General features: G+C 44.5%; 1 pseudogene; it reads right to left on the bottom strand.

Moving 5' to 3' along the window:
- Nucleotides 1-1,536: 1,536 nt before the first annotated feature.
- Nucleotides 1,537-22,549, bottom strand: LOC121532949 (annotated as a pseudogene).

The following is a 22,549-nucleotide window of genomic DNA, read 5'->3' as shown; positions in this document are numbered from 1 at the left end:
ACTGACTGTTACTTTTGATTTTGACCCACCCTTTGTTCAGGGGCACATTATTCAATTTGTATTAGTCACATGTCTGTGGAACTTGTTCAGTTTATGTCTCAGTTGTTGAATCTTGTTATGTTCATAGAAATATTTACACATGTTAAGTTTGCTGAAAATGAACGCAGTTGACAGTGAGAGGACGTTTCTTTTTTTGCTGAGTTTATATATACACACACACACTACCGGTCAAAAGTTTTAGAACACCTACTCATTCAACAGTTTTTCGTAATTTTTACTATTTTCTACATTGTAGAATAATAGTGAAGACATCAAAACTATGAAATAACACATATGCAATTTTGTAGTAATCAAAAAAGTGTTAAACAAATCAAAATATATTTTATGTTTGAGATTCTTCAAATAGCCACCCTTGCCTTGGTGACAGCTTTGCACACTGTTGGCATTCTCTCAACCAGCTTCACCTGGAATGCTTTTCCAACAGTCTTGAAGGAGTTCCCACATATGCTTAGCACTTGTTGGCTGCTTTTCCTTCACTCTGCGGTCCAACTCATCCCAAACCATCTCAATTGGGTTGAGGTCGGGTGATTGTGGAGGCCAGGTCATCTGATGCAGCACTCCATCACTCTCCTTCTTGGTAAAATAGCCCTTACACAGCCTGGAGGTGTGTTGGGATATTGTCCTGTTGAAAAACAAATTATAGTCCCACTAAGCGCAAACCAGATGGGATGGCGTATCGCTGCATAATGCAATGGTAGCCATGCTGATTAAGTGTGCCTTGAATTCTAAATAAATCACCAACATGCTTCACAGTGGAAACCACAAATGCGGAGATCATCTGTTCACCTACTCTGCGTCTCACAAAGACACGGCGCTTCGAACCAACAATCTCAAATTTGGACTAATCAGACCAAAGGACAGATTTTGGCCCAAGCAAGTCTCTACTTCTTATTGGTGTCCTTTTAGTAGTGGTTTCTTTGAACAGTTGATGTTGAGATGTGTCTGTTACTTGAACTCAGTTATTTGGGCTGCAATTTCTGAGGCTGGTAACTCTAATGAACTTATCTTCAGTAGAGGTAACTCTGGGTCTTCCATTCCTGTGGCGGTCCTAATGAGAGCCAGTTTCATTTTAGTGCTTGATGGTTTTTGCGACTGCACTTGAAGAAACTTTCAAAGTTCTTGACATTTTCCAGATTGACTGACTATGACTTAAAGTAATGATGGACTATCATTTCTCTTTGCCTATTTGAGCTGTGCTTGCCATAAAATGGACTTGGTTTTTTACAAAATAGGGCTATCTTCTGTATACTCCCCCCTACCTTGTCACAACACAACTGATTGGCTCAAACTACCTCATGAAGCTGGTTGAGAGATTGCCAAGAGTGTGCAAAGCTGTCATCAAGGCAAAGGGTGGCTACTTTGAAGAATCTCAAATATAAAATATATTTTGATTTGTTTAACCCTTTTTTGGTTACTACATGATTCCATATGTTATTTCATAGTTTTGAAGTCTTCACTATTATTATACAATGTAAAAAATTAAGAAAAACCCTTGAATGAGTAGGTGTGTCCAAACTTTTGACTGGTACTGTATATATATATATTCATGAAATTGACAAACTGTGTCTTTCCCCTTGAAGTGACAACAAAACAATATTGCTCTAGGCTATTGTGTTTAATGTTGTAGATGCAGTGTAACAAAATGGTATACGGAACAGTCACAGTGAGGTGGATGCGCTTATCACTCTGCATATATCACTTTGAAAGTGTTTTCTGCATTGATGTCTTATTTTTATTTTACAATTCACCATGAAAAGTGATTGCCATTAGATTGCTGTTGTTAGAGGGCTATAATGTATCAGAGACCGTCTTTGAATGCACAGTTGGATTTATTACAATTTGAATGGTCAAGAATCTCAGTGATGTGAAATTACATATTTTCTGTTCGAAAGGTTACATAGTATCTGCTCCACCAGAGCTCTAAGCACACTGCTCAGAGCAGCGACAGGCCACATGGTCTTCTGCCTTCTACCTCAGGTCCACACTCTAATCGTAGATGCTGCTCAGACCTTCAGAGCGGTTCAGGTTGGAATCTGTAATAGGAAAGAAAGTAAGAAATCAGTATTCATTGAATACATCACATACAGTATGGTGTCTTCAGTAAAACAGTTGTCCATTCTATACTCACTGACTGGCAGGCAGTGGAAACCGATTGTGTGAGTGGTCCTCACTGGGAGGCAGACAGTGCAGGACAGGCTCAACAGAGTAGCATTTGGACTTCTTGCCATCAACAATCACCTGCTTCTCCAGACTCAGGCTTCATGAGACATTCGGGGATAAAGATGTACAGTAATAATGTTAAATAAATGAACTTACATTTGTTAAAGTGATGCATAGGCAGTAGGCTAAGACTTACCAGACTTATCACTGCAGTTCTCCGAAGAAATCACCCAGGAATGGGCAAAGCTGACTGGGCTCTTGGTCAGGCGGCCACTGGGTGTACGGTACTCGTGTCTGACTTCCCCATCAGCCTTTCCACAGATTCCACAGGTATGTCCCTTCATCCAGTCCACAACTTGAACCTGAGTGCCAAAATCATATGATTTAAAATTACTCTTGCTTATGATTTAGTACCCTTTAAACAGGTTATATGCTATTTATGAATTTAAAGAAATTATGGATATTATGACCTAAGATTCCAATCACCAGGGCCAGCCCTAGCCTTTTGGGGGCCCTAGGTGACATTTGTTTGGGGGGCCCCTCGTGGAGAGGGAAAATGTAGTTTTAAAGTGTATTTCCTGCAATTCTACACATTTTGCCATGGGGCGGAGATATTTTGTTGTTGCAGTTTTACATCTAATTTCCTGCAATTCTACAAATTATTTCATGACTTATGCCATGTTAATATGATATCTGAGTGAGAGTGACTAACAAAATCAATGGGGGCCCCCTGGAGGTCAGGGCCTCTGGGCACGTGTCCGGTTGTTAATTCGGCTATGATTACTACCAACTTTAGATAGCTGGGTAGACTAACTGAACAATCTAAAAACATTTCAGCTGGGCTAATTGAGTGACTGTAACCAGGTTTCCATCCAACCTTTTTATGCGAGTAAAGTACTTCGGATGAAATATATCCCGACAAATCAAATCAGTCCAAATTGTATTTGTCACATGCTTCGTAAAAAGGTGTAGACTAACAGTGAAACAATTACTTACGGGTCCTTCCCAACAATGTAGAGAGCAAAACTAGAAAATAATAACACGAGGAATAACGATAACTTTGCTATATGCACAGGGTACCAGTAACGAGTCGATGTGCAGGGGTACGAGATAATCAGTGGCGGTTGTGACGTTTATGATGAGGGAGGACGATACATTTTTTTATTACAGCCTTATTTCTATTACAGCATATTGGATGACCGTCATTAATAACCGTCATTAATCACTACATATTCATCGCCAAACCCACTGGCTCCAGGCCATCTATAAATCACTGCTAGGCAAATCCCCGCCTTATCTTAGATCATTGGTCACCATAGCAACACCCACCCGTAGTCTGCGCTCCAGCAGGTATATCTCACTGGTCATCCCCAAAGCCAACACCTCCTTTGGCCGCCATTGCTTCCAGTTCTCTGCTGCCAATGACTGGAACAAATTGCAAAAATCTCTGAAGCTGGAGACACTTATCTCCCTCACTAACTTTAAGCATCAGTTGTCAGAGCACCTTACCGATCACTGCACCTGTACACAGCCCATCTGAAATTAGCCCGCCCAACTACCTCATCCCTATATTGTTATTTATTTTGCTCATTTGTACCCCAGTATCTCTATTTGCACATCATCTCTTGCACATCTATCATTCCAGTGTTAATACTAATTGTAATTATTTTGCACTATAGCCTATTTATTGCCTTACCTCCATAACTTGCTACATTTGCACACACTGTATATATATTTATTTCTGTTGTATTTTTGACTTTGTTTTGTTTTACCCCATATGTAACTCTGTGTTGTTGTTTTTATCGCACTGCTTTGCTTTATCTTGGCCAGGTCGCAGTTGTAAATGAGAACTTGTTCTCAACTGGTTTACCTGGTTAAATAAAGGTGAAATAAAATAAATAAAATAAAAATAAAATAATCCATTCATCCAGCTCAATGTAACATCGATAGGTTTAGGCTACTACATGATACTATAATTTTCCCTATACCCATCATGAGGTTGCTACAACCTAGCCTATGAATTAAAGTTTACAACGTAGGTACACATGTCGAGAGAAAAACAAAAGTAATCAAGGTGACAGACAGTGACACATTCATTACCGCCTTGCACACTCTTGCCTGCATCTAGCTGATCTAGGTTGTAATCATTAGTCCAACAGTTGAAAACAAGAGTTTCTTTTGGACAAATTCAGGTATGTTTATCCCTGTTTCATTCCGTTTAAGAAACGTTTTTCAACAGAATCTGCAGAATGAATACACCACTGATCACACGCAAACACAGTTCACTTTCATAGCAGCCACATACAAACAACATGATCATTTTGCTCATATAATTCCTTCTCGCATCTACGTGCTCTCCTCCTCTCACCTTTTCCCTTCGCTTGTGGACTTCAGTGCACAACACATCAGCTGTCTGTAACCAGGCGAAAAAACCTTTCCAGGCAAAATCTTCATATCATAACCGCTAACCGCTACACACAGCCTACATCGTTATCGCCATATTGGCTAATGTCATAGTCATCAAACAGTAGCTACTAGAACTAACGTGTTAGTAAACCCGCTACAATCATGCAGTACAGGCAGCAAGCAGTTACACCGGCGGGCCATAAATTAATAAAACCAAAAGCTTAGAGTTCCAGTGTTGGATAGCCATAGCTAGCTAACATAGCATCCCTCTCTGTTTGAGCCAGGTGTTTGAGTAGGCTAATCTAGCTACAGTGACGGAAAAAAGTATTTGATCCCCTGCTGATTTTGTACGTTTGCCCACTTACAAAGACATGATCAGTCTATAATTTTAATGGTAGGTTTATTTGAACAGTGAGAGACAGAATAACAACAACAAAATCCAGAAAAACGCATGTCAAAAATGTTATAAATTGATTTGTATTTTAATGAGGGAAATAAGTATTTGACCCCTCTGCAAAACATGACTTAATACTTGGTGGCAAAACCCTTGTTGGCAATCACAGAGTTCAGACGTTTCTTGTAGTTGGCCACCAGGTTTGCACACATCTCAGGAGGGATTTTGTCCCACTCCTCCATACAGACCTTTTCCAGATCCTTCAGGTTTCGGGGCTGTCGCTGGGCAATACGGACTTTCAGCTCCCTCCAAAGATTTTCTATTGGGTTCAGGTCTGGAGACTGGCTAGGCCACTCCAGGACCTTGAGATGCTTCTTACGGAGCCACTCCTTAGTTGCCCTGGCTGTGTGTTTCGGGTCGTTGTCATGCTAGAAGACCCAGCCACGACCCATCTTCAATGCTCTTACTGAGGGAAGGAGGTTGTTGGCCAAGATCTCGCGATACATGGCCCCATCCATCCTCCCTCAATACGGTGCAGTCATCCTGTCCCCTTTGCAGAAAAGCATCCCCAAAGAATGATGTTTCCACCTCCATGCTTCACGGTTGGGATGGTGTTCTTGGGGTTGTACTCATCCTTCTTCTTCCTCCAAACACGGCGAGTGGAGTTTAGACCAAAAAGCTCTATTTTTGTCTCATCAGACCACATGACCTTCTCCCATTCCTCCTCTAGATCATCCAGATGGTCATTGGCAAACTTCAGACGGGCCTAGACATGCGCTGGCTTGAGCAGGGGGACCTTGCGTGCGCTGCAGGATTTTAATCCATGACGGCGTAGTGTGTTACAGGTGCAGTTAATACAGGTAATGAGTGGAGAGCAGGAGGGCTTCTTAAAGAAAAACGAACAGGTCTGTGATAGCCGGAATTCTTACTGGTTGGTAGGTGATCAAATACTTATGTCATGCAATGAAATGCAAATTAATTACTTAAAAATCATACAATGTGATTTTCTGGATTTTTGTTTTAGATTCCGTCTCTCACAGTTGAAGTGTACCTATGATAAAAAATTACAGACCACTACATGCTTTGTAAGTAGGAAAACCTGCAAAATTGGCAGTGTATCAAATACTTGTTCTCCCCACTGTAGCTCTCTCTCTCTCCCTTCATTTTTAAAGAAATTAATTTGTTAACTTTTCAACTATTGTCTACTGCAGTACTAGCTAGCTGTAGCTTATGCTTTCAGGACTAGATTCATTCTCTGATCCTTTGATTGGGTGGATAACATGTCAATTCATGCTACAAGAGCTCTGATAGTGAATATATTTAGTATAGTGTTTTCGAAAAAGGATGACTTTTTATGGTCCTCCCCTTACTCATTTGTGGAGCCTCCACTGGAGGTAATTGAGGTAGATATGAACATACAGTGCATTCGGAAAGTATTCAGACCCCTTCCTCTTTTCCCAAAAATTTTTACGTTACAGCCTTATTCTAAAATGGTTTAAATAGTTTTTTCCCCCTCATCAATCTACACACAATACCCCATAATGACAAAGCGAAACAGGTTTTTAGAAATGTTTGCAAATTTATAAAAAATAAAAAACAGATACCTTACAAGTATTCAGAAATACAAGTATTCAGACCCTTTGCTATGAGACTCGAAATTGAGCTCAGGTGCATCCTGTTTCCATTGATCATCCTTGAGATTTTTCTACAATTAAATTGATTGGACATTATTTGGAAAGGCACACACCTGTCTATATAAGGTCCCACAGTTGACAGTGCAAAAGCCAAGCCATGAGGTCGAAGTAATTGTCCGTAGAGTTCCGAGACAGGATTGTGTCGAGGCTCAGATCCTGGGAAGGGTACCAAAACATTTCTGCAGCATTGAAGGTCCCCAAGAACACGGTGGCCTCCATCATTCTTAAATGGAAGAAGTTTGGAACCATCAAGACTCTTCCTAGAGCTGGCTGCCCGGGAGGTGACCAATAACCTGATGGTCACTCTGACAGAGCTCCAGTGTTCCTCTGTGGAGATGGAAGAACCTTCCAGAAGGACAACCATCTCTGCAGCACTCCACCAATCAGGCCTTTATGGTAGAGTGGCCAGACAGAAGCCACTCCTCAGTAAAAGGCACATGACACCCCGCTTGGAGTTTGCCAAAAGGCACCTAAAGGACTCTCAGACCATGAGAAACAAGATTCTCTGGTCTGATGAAACCAAGATTGAACTCTTTGGCATGAATGCCAAGCGTCACGTCTGTAGGAAACCAGGCACCATCCCTATGGTGAAGCATGGTGGTGGCAGCATCATGCTGTGGGGATGTTTTTCAGCGGCAGGGACTGGGAGACTAGTCAGTATGGAGGGAAAGATGAACGGAGCAAAGTACAGAGAGTTCCTTGCTCCAGAGCGCTCAGGACCTCAGACTGGGGCTAAGGTTCACCTTCCAACAGGACAACGACCCTAAGCACACAGCCAAGACAACGCACGAGTGGCTTCGGGACAAGTCTCTGAATGTCCTTGAGTGGCCCAGCCAGAGCCCGGACTTGAACCCGATCGAACATCTCTGGAGAGACCTGAAAATAGCTGTGCAGCGACGCTCCCCATCCAACCTGACAGAGCTGGAGAGGATCTGCAGAGAAGAATGGGAGAAACTCCCCAAATACAGGTGTGCCAAGCTTGTAGCGTTATACCCAAAAAGACTTGAGGCTGTAATCGCTGCCAAAGGTGCTTCTACAAAGTACTGAGTAAAGGGTCTGAATAGTTATGTAAATGTGATATTTCCGTTTTGTATTTGTAATACATTTGCAAAAATGTGTAACAATCTGTTTTTGTTTTGTCATTATGGGGTATTGTATGTAGATTGACGAGGGAAAAAAAACTATTTAATCAATTTTAGGATAAGGCTGTAACGTAACAACATGTGGAAAAAGTCAAGGGGTCTGAATACTTTCCAATGCACTGTATAGTTAGTGGTAAATTGACTAGGCAACAGGATAAATAATAAACAGTAGCAGCAGCGTATGTGATGAGTTCGTGCAAAAAGGGTCAATGCAGATAGTCCGGGTAGCTATTTGGTTAACTATTTAGTAGTCTTATGGCTTGGAGGTAGAACTTTTTCAGGGACCTGTTGGTTCCAGACTTGGTGCATTGGTCCCACTTTAATGCAGTAGCAAAGAGGTCTATGACTTGGATTGCTGGAGTCTTTGACTTTTTTTAGGGCCTTCCTCTGACACTGCCTGGTATAGAGGTCCTGGATAGCAAGGAGCTCGGCCCCAGTGAAGTACTGGACCATATGCACTACCCTCTGTAGCACCTTGCGGTTGGATGCCAAGCAGTTGCCATACCAAGTGGTGATGCAGCCAGTCAAGATGCTCTCAATGGGGCAGCTGTAGAACTTTTTGAGGATCTGAGGGCCCATGACAAATCTTTTCAGCATCCTTAGGGGGAAGAGGCGTTGTCGTGCATTCACGACTGTGCAAATTTTAACGTTGTGAAAATTCCTCTGGCACACATTTACTGTAAACATTGAGGCTGTACCCGCTTTAATTGACTGTTTTAACAGTGGCCAAGTAGGCTACTGTGGCTATTTGATCATAATGTAGGCCCTACCAGAGTGGCCTACCATCAAAAACAATGGAGAAAATGCATCCCATAACATTTTAACATGGAAATAGCTGTTCTATCATTCAGCCTACAGTAGCAGCCAATGTGTGGTGTTCAATGTAGGTCTACATTGCATGAGACTTTTGAAAGAAAACATGCAGGGCTTGACAATAACCTGTTTATCCACTTGTCCTTCAGAAAAGGAGGTCACTGAACATTTTGTTGTGTTGTTTGATTTAAACCACTTTAGAAAATAACAAACATTATTATTCCCATAGATTTATTACGGAGAATCAGACAAATTATGCTATGGCTACTTAGCTTATTCAAGCCTGTCTCAAAATACAACACTGCCCCTTTAAGACATAAAAAAAAGCTCTTTACCTGACTCCTTTTCAAAGATGGCTAGAAATGTACACGTTTTGTGCTGTTGTAGGAAGCAGTCACTCCCACATTGCTGACTACAAATTAGCTATAACTGGGCTAATAACTCACTAACTAGCAAAGAATATGAACAAATGTGCACACGTGGCTACATGCAGCTCTCGCTTTGATCTCAAAACAGGCGCATATACTCACGACCGCTCATGCTGTAAACACAGTCCAGTTCAAAGTGAATGGCTCAAATCCATATATGGCAATGGTCTATTCGCATATAGCCCTACTGCAACTCTGATTGGTCTGTGTAGAGTAGGTCAATGCAATAGAATCCTACTCCGATGCGCTCTGCCTACAACAAAACCTCTTGCACAGTTAGTTTTGCATACTAAGTCTTGCATAGTTTTTTTTTTTCTCTGTATGTGGCATTGAAAGTGGCTAATATTGTGTTGATTCGATTACAATTCCCACAGTAAAGGGAAATGTCGATATTGTTAACTAACGGGGAAAACTCTAGAAAGTTGAGTGAAGTTCAATCTCTTGAGTCTCTGCGCAGGCTGCTATTTATTCTTCAGGGCAGTCCAGTGGGAGCTTCATGCAGCAGCTCAGAGGGATCATTGGTGTGGACCATGTTAATTCCTTAGGGCCTGATTCCGACCTGAGTTAAGAGTGTGTAAATGGAATGGAATTCCCTTTTTATGCACTTTTCTCTCTATATGCATATTCTGACCTTGAACTTAAGCATGGGAATAGCATGCTATTTACCCACTATTCGTTTGGGGTGGAGGTCGAATAAATGAAGGTGTGGCGGAGGTGTGTCTGACCTTGACTTAAATACCCCATAATTCCACCACCGTTATGAGTGAGGAAACCATGAATTGAAGTGTGAAAGCAGCTACTTTATTTTTTCAGATAGAAATAACACCTTTCTCCATGCACTGTACTTTACAACTTGATAAGAGCTATTGATAAGAGCTAGGGAAATAAGTAATCTGTTTGGATTGTTTTAGATATTTTTACTTATAATAGCTGGAGACGTGAGACCAGTCATATGACAGCAAACTGAAGCATATCAACTTTCCCACAGTAAAGTTTATGGAATTATGCAGAATTTAAATTGCACAGCCTTTTTTACTTGCAGGGATGGGTCTGCTCGAATGTCTTCATTATAGCCTACCCGGACTTTCTCTATCTCCTATTTAAATATTAGCCAGTATCGACCATCAGTAGACCTAATAACCACACATATTCAACAGCCAACTAAAAGGTTCCCTTCAGTTACTATAGCCTACATTATCATTCAATTTTTTTTAAACTCAGTTTATTCAGTTTTACACACATCACACATAATAAGACAACACTATATAAACAATATAAATAATATGCTGAACTAGAAAAAAAAATAAGAATAACTATAAAGATACCATACTTTAGACAAGTTAAACACACTGGACAGAAGGGTACAAAGGTTAAAGGGGTAGGGTTGAAGAAATGCAACCACTCGCACATTCACAGACAGTCATGGCCACAGACTGACCATCCATCGGACCAAAATGTAAGTTTACAATGCTTGTTTTATTTTTTACAGTTACATTGTTTACAAACAGAGCAAAACAAGCTCACATTTTAGGCTCTGACAGGGCAAGAGGAATAAGGCAGCCACAAGTCACATTCTATAAGAATCAATGGGCACATCCCCAATCTCAATGTCCTCCCAAAAAAACACAAAAAATAAATGCTCCTCCAACCAGTAAAACCAGATTTATTTTTGTTCAAAGTAAGACCGGAATGGAGCCCAAGCATCATAAAACAGTTTGGAATTCCCACGTGTATTGAATTGAGTTTTACCTAATTTCAGAGAGCACAACACATCTCCCTCCCAATATTTATGAGATGGAGAAACCGCCATCTTCCAGTTCTGGAGTATTAGCCGTCTTAACTAAAAGAGTTGTATAAACAACAGTGTCCAACTGAATTCTTGACAGGGGGGTACTCCAAAAAGGTCTGTAAGGGGAGATGGATCTATAACAGTGTCATATACTGTATATCAGAAAAACATTTTATTATGAATTCCCAGAAACCAGACAGTTTATGACAGTCCCAAAACAGTGGCTGGTTCTGTTTTACATCGAACACAAGTAGGATCAAAATCAGAGAATATTCTTCCGAGTTTAGCCCCGGACCAGTGAACCACCTTGAAATGGATGAGGCTGTGCTAAAAGAGGAAGAATGCACCCTGTACAGCACAGATTCCCAGGTGTCATCCTCAAGTTCCTCCCCCAAATCCTTTTTCTATCGAGTCTTTAATGGCAACAAAGATGGGTTCTGTATGTCATTAATGATTGCATATACAGTACCAGTCAAAAGTTTGGACAGACCTACTCATTCAAGGGTTTTTCTTTATCTTATACCAATAAAAGTGTTAAACTAATCAAAATATATTTTATATTTGAGATTCTTCAAATAGCCACCTTTTGCCTTGATGACAGATTTACACACTCTTGGCATTCTCTCAACCAGCTTCATGAGGAATGCTTTTCCAACAGTCTTGAAGGAGTTCCCACATATGCTGAGCACTTGTTGGCTGCTTTTCCTTCACTCTGCAGTCCAACTCATCCCAAACCATCTCAATTGGGTTGAGGTCGGGTGATTGTGGAGGCCAGGTCATCTGATGCAGCACTCAATCACTCTTCTTGGTCAAATAGCCCTTACACAGCCTGGAGGTGTGTTGGGTCATTGTCCTGTTGAAAAACAAATGATAGTCCCACTAAGCCCAAACCAGATGGGATGGCATATTACTGCAGAATGCTGTGGTAGCCATGCTGGTTAAATGGGCCTTGAATTCTAAATAAATCACAGACAGTGTCACCAGCAAAGCACCCCCACACCATCACACCTCCTCCATGCTTCACGGTGGGAACCACACATGCGGAGATCATCCGTTCACCTACACTGCGTCTCACAAAGACACGGCGATTGGAACCAAAATCTCACATTTGGACTCATCAGACCAAAGGACAGATTTCCACCGGTCTAATGTCCATTGCTCGTGTTTCTTGGCCCAAGCAAGTCTCTTCTTATTATTGGTGTCCTTTAGTAGTGGTTTCTTTGCAGCAATTCGACCATGAAGGCCTGATTCACGCAGTCTCCACTGAACAGTTGATGTTGAGATTTGTCTCTTACTTGAACTCTGTGAAGCATTTATTTGGACTGCAATTTGAGGTGCAGTTAACTCTAATTAACATATTGTCTGCAGCAGAGGTAACTCTGGGTCTTCCTTTCCTGTGGCGGTCCTCATGAGAGCCAGTTTCATCATAGCGCTTGCGACTGCACTTGAAGAAACTTTGAAAATTCTTGACATTTTCTGGATTGACTGACCTTCATGTCTTAAAATAATGATGGAGTGTCATTTCTCTTTGCTTATTTGAGCTGTTCTTGCCATAATATGGACTTGGTCTTTTACCAAATAGGGCTATCTTCTGTATACCAACCCTACCTTGTCACAACACACAACTGATTGGCTTAAACGCATTTAGATGGAAAGAAATTCCACAAATTAACTTTTAACTAGGCACACCTGTTAATTGAAATGCATTCCAGGTGACTACCTCATGAAGCTGGTTGAGAGTGTGCAAAGCTGTGTGCAAAGCTGTCATCAAGGCAAATGGTGGCTATTTGAAGAATCTCAAATATAAAATATATTTTGATTTGTTTAACACTTTTTTGGTTACTACATGATTCCATATGTGTTATTTCATAGTTTTGATGTCTTCACTATTATTCTGCAATGTAAAAAATTAAGAAAAACCCTTGAATGAGTAGGTGTGTCCAAACTTTTGACTGGTACTGTATATATTTTCTTGTCACTTTAACTCCCAAGTAGCTGAAATGATCCCGGACAGTCCTAAAATGAAAGCTTGTTAAAGAGCACTTTAAAGCAGCCTGATTTACAGGAAAAAGCTCACTCTTGCCTAGATTCATATTGTACCCTGAGATTGCTCCAAACAGTTTAAGAATAGATAAGGCATGTGGTAATAAGGTATCAGGGTTGGAGATAAACAAAAGGTAATCCTCATATAGTGAGACTTTCTGCTCTAAGGCCTCCCTGAGTATACCTGAATAGCATCATTAGAGCACTGTGCGATGGCGAGGGGCTTGATTGCCAAAGCAAACAACAAGGGGGAGAGTGGACAACCCTATCTGGATCCACGGTGCATGGGAAAATAATCAGAGGACAGGTTGTTAGCCCATACTGAAGCCATGGGAGAGAAATAAATAATTTTTATCCACGCAATGAATTTGGCCAAAAAGAACAAATAGCTTCTTAGCAAAGAGCAATTTCTCAAGAAATACTTTTGCTAGGACTGTCTTCGAGGGGTCTGAGTGGGGAGGGGAAAACTGAACCTTTGCTGTTATTGGCAGAGAGGTTTGAAACTCTTATTGGTCTATTAACCAATTTACCGCATTGGACCATGGAAGGCCGAAATTTCATCCCACCAACAGGCTGAAAATTCCACAAAACACTGCAAGTTCTTTTTAAAGATCCTTACTTGTCGTTTAATTTTATTTTTAGTAATTTTAAATAGATTTCTAAGTCTTTTTGTAAATTATTGTAAAGCCCAAAATTGATTTTTATCTGTTACGTAGTCCCACTCGAAGCAGTCAAAAGCTTTTCCCGCATCGTGTGAGACCACCACCTCCGGGGCCCCGAACGCTGGGGAGTACAGTACATTCATAAGGCGTTTAATATTGAAAAACTAATGCCTATTTCTCATAAAGCCAGTCTGGTCAGAGTGTATTACTTGGTTCAGTGAGCCCTCCATACGGATGGCTAAGAGGTTGTCTAGGATCTTGTAATCACAATTTTAAAGCGAGATTGGGCGATAAAATCCACATTCCAGGGGGTCCTTGTTTTTCTTTAATAGTAATGAAATTGAAGCCTGATAAAGACTTGGCGGTAACTTTGATGTATTAAGGCACAATGCAAATAATCGAGACAGGAATGGGCAAAGCAGACCGGAAAACGCCTTGTAAAATTTGTTTGGAATGCTGTCCGGACCCGGGGATTTACCGCTTTTCTTGCGGACACTGCCGTTGCAATCTCCTCATGTGTAAATCCTTCTTCTTTTTTTTTTTCTTTCTTCTAAACCGTTATGAGAGTCTGTATCAATTGAAGGCATTTTTAGACCATCAAATAACAACTCAATGAACAAAGGGTCTAGAGGAGATTCAGAGGTGTATAGCGCAAGAGTAAAATTGTTTGAATTGATCATTGATCTCTTTATGTATAACTGTGGTAGCACCAGACAGGGTCCTTATTTGTGGGATTAAATGTGAGACCTCAGATTTACGGATTTGATATGCAAGGAGTTTACTGGCCTTGTCGCCTTGCTCAAACACTCTGTACCGGGCTCGTAAGAGTAATTGCTCAGCTTGTCTGGTAGAGAGCTCGTCAAATTCAGATTGGAGTAGCTGGCATTCTTTATATAGATCAGAGGAAGGATCTGTAGCATAATTTTAATCCAATGTAGCTATGGCTTTGCTCAAGTCTCGAAGCCGCTGAGAGCAAGCTTTGTTTTTGCTGGCTGTATAAGAAATAGAGCACACATACCTGGGGTTGAATTAATTTCTAGGAAAAATGTGATTTCAGAAGAAATGAACTTGACAAACTCCTTATCTGAGAGTAAAATGGAGTTAAGACGCTATTGATTTGTTGCTGGGGAACCTCTAGCTAGAGCACTAATGGTGAATGGTCAGATACAGTGCATTCGGAAAGTATTCAGACCCCCTTGACTTTTTCCACATTTTGTTACGTTACATCCTTACTCTAAAATTGATTCAATTGTTTGTTTTTTTCCTTGTCAATCTACACACATAACCACATAATACACATTTATTAAAAATAAAAACGGAAATATAATATTTACATAAGTATTCAGACCCTTTACTCAGCACTTTGTTGAAGCACCTTTGGCAGCGATTACAGCCTTGAGTCTTCTTGGGTATGACGCTACAAGCTTGGCACGCCTGTATTTGGAGAGTTTCTCCCATTCTTCTCTGCAGATCCTCTAAAGCTGTCAGGTTGGATGGTGAGCGTCGCTGCACAGCTATTTTCAGGTCTCTCCAGAGATGTTCGACCGGGCTCTGGCTGGGCCACTCAAGGACATTCAGAGACTTGTCCGAAAGCCACTCCTGCGTTGTCTTGGCTGTGTGCTTAGAGTCATTGTCCTGTTGGAAGGTGAACCTTCGCCCCAGTCTGAGGTCCTGAGCCCTTTGGAGCAGGTTTTGATCAAGGATCTCTCTGTACTTTGCTACGTTCATCTTTACCTCAATCCTGACTAGTCTACCAGTCCCTGCCGCTGAAAAACATCCCCACAGCATGATGCTGCCACCACCATGCTTCACCTTAGGGATGGTGCCAGGTTTCCTCCAGATGTGACGCTTGGCATTCAGGCCAAAGAGTTCAATCTTGGTTTCATCAGACCAGAGAATCTTGTTTCTCATGGTCGAGAGTCCTTTAGGTGCCTTTTGGCAAACTCCAAGCGGGCTGTGCCTTTTACTGTGGAGTGGCTTCTGTCTGGCCACTCTACCATAAAGGCCTGATTGGTGGAGTGCTGCAGAAATGGTTGTTCTGGAAGGTTCTCCCATCTCCACAGAGGAACTCTGGAGCTCTGTCAGAGTGACCATCGGGTTCTTGGTCACCTCCCTGACCAAGGCCCTTCTCCCCCGATGGCTCAGTTTGGCCGGGCGGCCAGCTCTAGGAAGAGTCTTGGTGGTTCCAAACTTCTTCCATTTAAGAATGATGGAGGCCACTGTGTTCTTGGGGACCTTCAATGCTGCAGAAATGTTTTGGTACCCTTCCCCAGATCTGTGCCTCGACACAATCCTGTCTCGGAGCTCTACGGACAATTCCTTCAACATTATGGCTAGGTTTTTGCTCTGACATGCACTGTCAACTGTGGGACCTTATATAAACAGGTGTGTGCCTTTCCAAATCATGTCCAATCATATCGATGTAAACTTTGAGTCGCGATGATATGCTGTGTGGTCCTCCCAGTTCATTAGGCAACAGTGATGAACTTCACAGGGTGGTGAAAGTGCACGGTGACAAGGCTTGATACTTTTTTCCAATAAATATCAAGGGTCTTATTCTGGTGACATAATAATCTATGCTTGGCTGCCATTTTGACAAATAATCTTGCTTTTTAGTCCATAATCTGATCATGTAGGCTATACCTGCACTGCTTCTGCGAGCTGTTGGCTAGAGCGCACGTGCCATTAACAGAGGGGCACATTCACTATGTAACGCAATTTGTTTGTGTGACAAAACCATCAGTAGAGTTGAGAATGCGATGTAAACCCATTTACCTTTTTTTATTCGGTACATGGGAATTTAACTTTAATTTATTTTTATGTGCACTATGTCATCGCGCATAGCCTTTTATCCGCAACAAGTCAATGTGATGTAAACACATCTCTGGTGGGAAAATGCTAATGCAGAGTTTAGAATATTCGCATGGAAATCTGTCGCCAATTGGATGGAAACCTAGTTAGTGACTGACATAACAAGAGGAAAACTCCTGTTGCACAACCAAATTTCTAAATTGCACCTTGTGTATTCTACTATTGTCACGGATTCTGCCGAGGCTGCTCCTCCTCCTTGCTCGGGCAGGCTTCGGCGTTCGTCGTCCCCGGAGTACGAGCTACTGCCAATCGATGTTTCGGTGTTTGTCTTGTTTTGTCTTGAGTAGTTACACCTGTTGTCTATTATGTTTGATTGTATATCCTATAATTACCCTTGTCTCACGTTTGGTATTTGTGTGTTATTGTTTTGTTGTCTAGGCGGTATCGGCAATGCTGTATTTCTTATCACGTGTATGGTGTTTTTCCCTCCTGGTTCGGAGGTTTTGTTTTGCTCTTTACTATTAGTAAAGTAAGTCTGCTAGTATCTCTGTGTCCTGCGCTTGACTTCACTCGCCGCATACACATCGCACCTGACAGAATAACACACCCACTATGGAGTCAGCAGGATCAGCGGTGCCAACGGGATCATTGGAGGAGTGCGTAAGCAACCAAGACGCCATGATCCAGAAACTGGGCACCGCCATGCAAGATGTTATGAACACCTTGAGCCGATGGGAGAGAGGAGGTTTGCCCACACCTCCTCCAACAATACCACCACCCTCAGCCATACCCATCGTTCCATCTCCGGAGTCCAGTGGGATTCGGCTCTCGCTCCCGAGGGCTTATGATGGCACCGCGGCCGGGTGTCAGGGTTTCCTGCTCCAAGTAGAACTCTACCTGGCAACCATTCACCCAGCGCCCTCGGGATACGAGAGCGTTTCCGCCCTCACCTCCTGTCTGTCCGGCAAGGCACTGGAGTGGGCCAACGCCGAGTGGAGGGGAATAGACGCCGCGACAGTCAGTTATGCGGAGTTCTCCCGCCGCTTCAGGCGGTTTTCGATCATCCCCCAGAGGGGAAAGCGGTGGGGGAGCGTCTGTTCCACCTCAGACAGGGGAAGAGGAGCACGCAGGAATTCGCACTGGATTTCCGGACTCTGGCGGCCAATGCGGGATGGAATGAGAGGGCCCTCATCGACCACTATAGGTGCAGCCTACGGGAGAACGTTTGCTGAGAGTTGGCCTGCAGGGACACCAACCTAAGTTTCGATCAGCTGGTGGACATGTCGATTCGTCTGGATACCCTGTTGGCTACCCGCGGACGTACGGAGCTGGGGCCGTCCATTCCATCCCCCAGCACCTCCGAGCCGAGCCCTATGGAGCTCGGGGGTGCTGGTGCTAGAGAGAGGAGGAGAGAGACCAGGAGAGAGGCCGTCCCCTGCACCAACTGTGGCCGCAGAGGACACACTGCGGTTCGGTGCTGGGGAGGGTCTCCTAGGGATCGAGGCAGCAGGCCACGCACTGATGAGTCATTCCAGGTGAGTAAGCACTCAACTCACCCAGAGCTCTCTGTTGTCCACATGTGTATCCAAGTTGTGTTTCCCGAGGTTTCTTCTCACTCCCAGCATAAGGCGCTAGTTTATTCAGGCGCAGCTGGGAATTTTATTGATCGCAGTTTCTGTTATAAGTTAGGGATTCCCCTCATACCAGTTAATGTGCCCTTCCCTATCCATGCCCTAGACAGCCGCCCTTTGGGGTCGGGATTGATTAGGGAAGTCACAGCGCCACTTAAGATGAAGACGCAGGGGGGTCATGAGGAGATTATACAGTTCTATTTGATTGACTCTCCTGCGTTTCCCGTGGTGTTGGGGCTTCCCTGGTTAATATCTCATGACCCCAACATTTCATGGCAACAGAGGGCTCTCAGGGAATGGTCTGATCAGTGTGTCGGGCGGTGTATAGGTGGTTCCGTAGGGGCAACAACGGTGGAAAGTTCGAACCAAATGCCCGCACTGCACATTCCTCCTGAGTATACAGATTTGGCACTCGTCTTCAGTAAGAAGAGGGCGACTCAATTACCACCTCATAGACAGGGGGATTGTGCGATAGACCTCCAGGCAGGCGCTGCACTTCCGCGTAGTCATGTGTATCCTCTGTCTCAAGAGGAGACGGCGGCTATGGAGACATACGTCACTGAATCTCTGGGACAGGGATACATACGGCCATCCACTTCTCCTGCATCCTCGAGTTTCTTTTTTGTGAAGAAGAAGGATGGGGGTTTGCGCCCGTGTATTGATTACCGTGGTCTCAATCAGATTACCATTAAATACAGTTATCCTCTCCCTCTGATTGCGAGTATGACGGAATCATTATACGGGGCGCGATTCTTCACAAAATTGGATCTCAGGAGCGCTTACAACCTGGTGCGCATTAGGGAGGGAGATGAATGGAAAACAGCATTTAGTACCACCTCGGGTCACTATGAGTATCTCGTCATGCCCTACGGGTTAATGAATGCTCCTTCAGTCTTCCAATCATTTGTGGACGAGATTTTCCGGGATTTGCATGGACAGGGTGTAGTGGTGTATATTGATGACATTCTAATATACTCCGCTACACGAGCCGAGCATGTGTCCCTGGTGCTTCGGGTGTTGGGTAGGCTGTTGGAGCATGACTTGTATGTGAAGGCGGAGAAATGCCTGTTTTTCCAGGAGTCCATCTCCTTCCTGGGACATCGGTGGTCCACATCAGGGGTGGAGATGGAGATTGACCGCGTTTCAGCCGTGCGTAATTGGCAGACTCCCACCACGGTTAAGGAAGTGCAGCGGTTTTGGGGTTTTGCCAATTACTACCGGAGGTTTATCCGGGGTTTTGAACAGGTAGCAGCTCCCATCACCTCCCTGCTAAAGGGGGGCCCGGTGCGTTTACAGTGGTCGGCTGAGGCGGACAGGGCGTTTAGACATCTGAAGGACCTGTTCACCTCGGTTCCGGTGCTGGCACATCCGGACCCCTCTTTGGCGTTCCAAGTGGAGGTGGACGCGTCCGAGGCGGGGATTGGTGCTGTACTGTCTCAACGCTCGGGCACGCCTCCTAAACTCCGTCCCTGTGCCTTTTATTCTAAGAAGCTCAGTCCGGCGGAACGTAATTATGACGTGGGGGACAGGGAGCTGCTAGCGGTGGTTCAAGCCCTAAAGGTGTGGAGGCATTGGCTTGAGGGGGCTAAACACCCTTTTCTCATTCTGACTGACCATCGTAACCTGGAGTACATCCGGGCAGCGAGGAGACTGAACCCTTGTCAGGCTAGGTGGGCCATGTTTCTTGCCCGGTTTGTATTTAAGCTCACGTATATACCAGGGTCACAGAACGTGAAGGCAGACGCTCTGTCCCGGCGATATGACACAGAGGAGAGGTCCATTGAGCCCACTCCCATACTTCCGGAGTCTTGTCTGGTGGCACCGGTGGTGTGGGAGGTCGATGCGGAGATCGAGCGGGCGTTACGTACAGACCCTACTCCTCCTGAGTGTTCAGAGGGGCGGAAGTACGTGCCGCTCGAGATCCATGATCGACTGATATATTGGGCTCACACGTCACCCTCCTCTGGTCATCCGGGTGTAGGTCGAACGGTGCACTGCCTTAGCGGGAAGTACTGGTGGCCCACCTTGGCAAAGGACGTGAGGGTTTACGTTTCTTCCTGTTCGGTGTGCGCTCAGTGTAAGGCGCCTAGACACCTGCCCAGGGGGAAGTTACAACCTCTACCCGTTCCACAACGGCCGTGGTCTCACCTAACGGTGGACTTTGTCACGGACCTTCCCCCCTCCCAGGGGAATACCACGATTTTGATCGTTGTGGATCGGTTTTCTAAGGCCTGCCGTCTCATTCCAATGCCAGGTCTCCCTACTGCCCTACAAACTGCTGAGGCCCTGTTTACACACGTCTTCCGGCACTACGGGGTGCCTGATGATATAGTGTCTGATCGGGGTCCCCAGTTCACCTCTAGAGTCTGGAGGGCGTTTATGGAACGTTTGGGGGTCTCGATTAGCCTTACCTCGGGTTTTCACCCTGAGAGTAATGGGCAGGTGGAGAGAGTAAACCAGGATGTGGGTAGGTTTCTGAGGTCCTATTGCCAGGACCAGCAGGAGGAGTGGTCGGGTATATCCCCTGGGCAGAGATAGCCCAAAACTCACTTCGCCACTCCTCCACTAATCTTACTCCTTTTCAGTGTGTGTTGGGGTATCAGCCGGTCCTGGCACCCTGGCATCAGAGCCAGATCGAGGCTCCTGCGGTGGATGAGTGGTTTCGACGCTCGGAGGAGACGTGGAACGCTGCGCATGTCCATCTGCAGCGGGCTATCAGTAGGCATAAGGCGAGCGCCGATCGCCACCGCAGTGAGAGTCCAGTTTATGCACCTGGAGATCGAGTCTGGCTCTCGACTCGAAACCTGCCCCTTCGCCTGCCCTGCCGGAAGCTGGGTCGGCGGTTTGTGGGGCCATTTAAAGTCCTGAGGAGATTGAACGAGGTATGTTATAGGTTACAACTGCCCATAAATTACCGCATTAACCCCTCGTTCCATGTGTCTCTCCTCAGGCCGGGTGGTAGCTGGTCCACTCCAGGAGAATGAGATACGAGAGGCTCCTCCGCCCCCACTGGACATCGAGGGGGCTCCGGCGTACTCAGTCCGTTCCATCGTGGATTCGAGACGTCGGATGGGGGTCTGTAGTATCTCGTGGAGTGGGAGGGGTACGGTCCGGAGGAAGCGGTGCTGGGTCCCCTAGGAGGGACATCCTAGATCCCTCCCTCTTGACGGAGTTCCACCGGAGTCATCCGACTCGCCCTGCTCCGCGTCCTCCTGGCCGTCCCCGGCGCACGGCTGGAGCCGCGCGTCAAGGGGGGGGTACTGTCACGGATTCTGCCGAGGCTGCTCCTCCTCCTTGCTCGGGCAGGCTTCGGCGTTCGTTGTCCCCGGAGTACTAGCTACTGCCGATCGATGTTTCGGTGTTTGTCTTGTTTTGTCTTGAGTAGTTACACCTGTTGTCTATTATGTTTGATTGTATATCCTATAATTACCCTTGTCTCACGTTTGGTATTTGTGTGTTATTGTTTTGTTGTCTAGGCGGTATCGGCATTGCTGTATTTCTTATCACGTGTATGGTGTTTTTCCCTCCTGGTTCGGAGGTTTTGTTTTGCTCTTTACTATTAGTAAAGTAAGTCTGCTAGTATCTCTGTGTCCTGCGCTTGACTTCACTCGCCGCATACACATCGCACCTGACAACTATTCTAATGCTCAACCGAAGTTGAGACCCTGACTGAGTTCCTAAAAAGAAGGAGGGCTCCCTAGTGGCCAGGGGCCCTAGGCAACTGCTTATGTCGCTTACGCCCTGCCAATTACCTTTCATGAGTTCTTATCAGAGTAGACTTCGTAGTTACCATGGCTTGGGGCATACAGAGACAAGCCTTAACCCGTCTGTCTGATCTAGATAAAGGCTTGAGGCAAGAGAAAACGTTGTTTAAATGCACAGGAATTCATTGATGTATTTTATGGATGAGGGCATTGTCTATGATCTTATTACTGCAGTACATGATTAGATGATTCTAGTTAATGTGATGTAAATAATTAAGGTTGAAGGAGCATGAGGAGAAACATGTGGGGTGCTGGTATGGGAGTTTTTATTTTTTACCCCTTTTTCGTGATATCCAATTGGTAGTTACAGTGTTGTCCCATCGCTGCAACTCCCCTACGGACTCGGGAGAGACGAAGGTCGAGAGCCATGCATCCTCTGAACACGAGGTTTGGGAGGGTGTTGATGGGAATTTCCATTCCATTGACCTTCTCCATCACATAATTGTCCTTGGGGTACAGGTCAATATCTCTGGAAGTGTCAAAGATAACATTTCATACATTACCTTATTGATGGAACTGAGAAAATTGTACCACCGTTCTATTGTACCACCGTTCACAAGATACTTGATCTTACAGTGACTTTGTGTTTGCTGAGCAGAGCACCATCAGCACAGTTTCCAGTTGTCACTCTCAGCAAGGGCAGCCAGAATGATCTGCAGTCTGGAAGTAGCTTTGTCCAAGTAAGCGGCAACCTGGTATCCCTCCTCCGCACGGAAGTATTGCCAAGGACTTTGGCCTGAGAAGACAGACAT

The sequence above is a fragment of the Coregonus clupeaformis genome, chromosome 18, assembly GCF_020615455.1.
Source record: "Coregonus clupeaformis isolate EN_2021a chromosome 18, ASM2061545v1, whole genome shotgun sequence".
Taxonomy (NCBI): Eukaryota; Metazoa; Chordata; class Actinopteri; order Salmoniformes; family Salmonidae; genus Coregonus; species Coregonus clupeaformis.
Note: the sequence above shows the minus strand (reverse complement) of the source record. Positions and strands in the feature narration are given on the sequence as shown.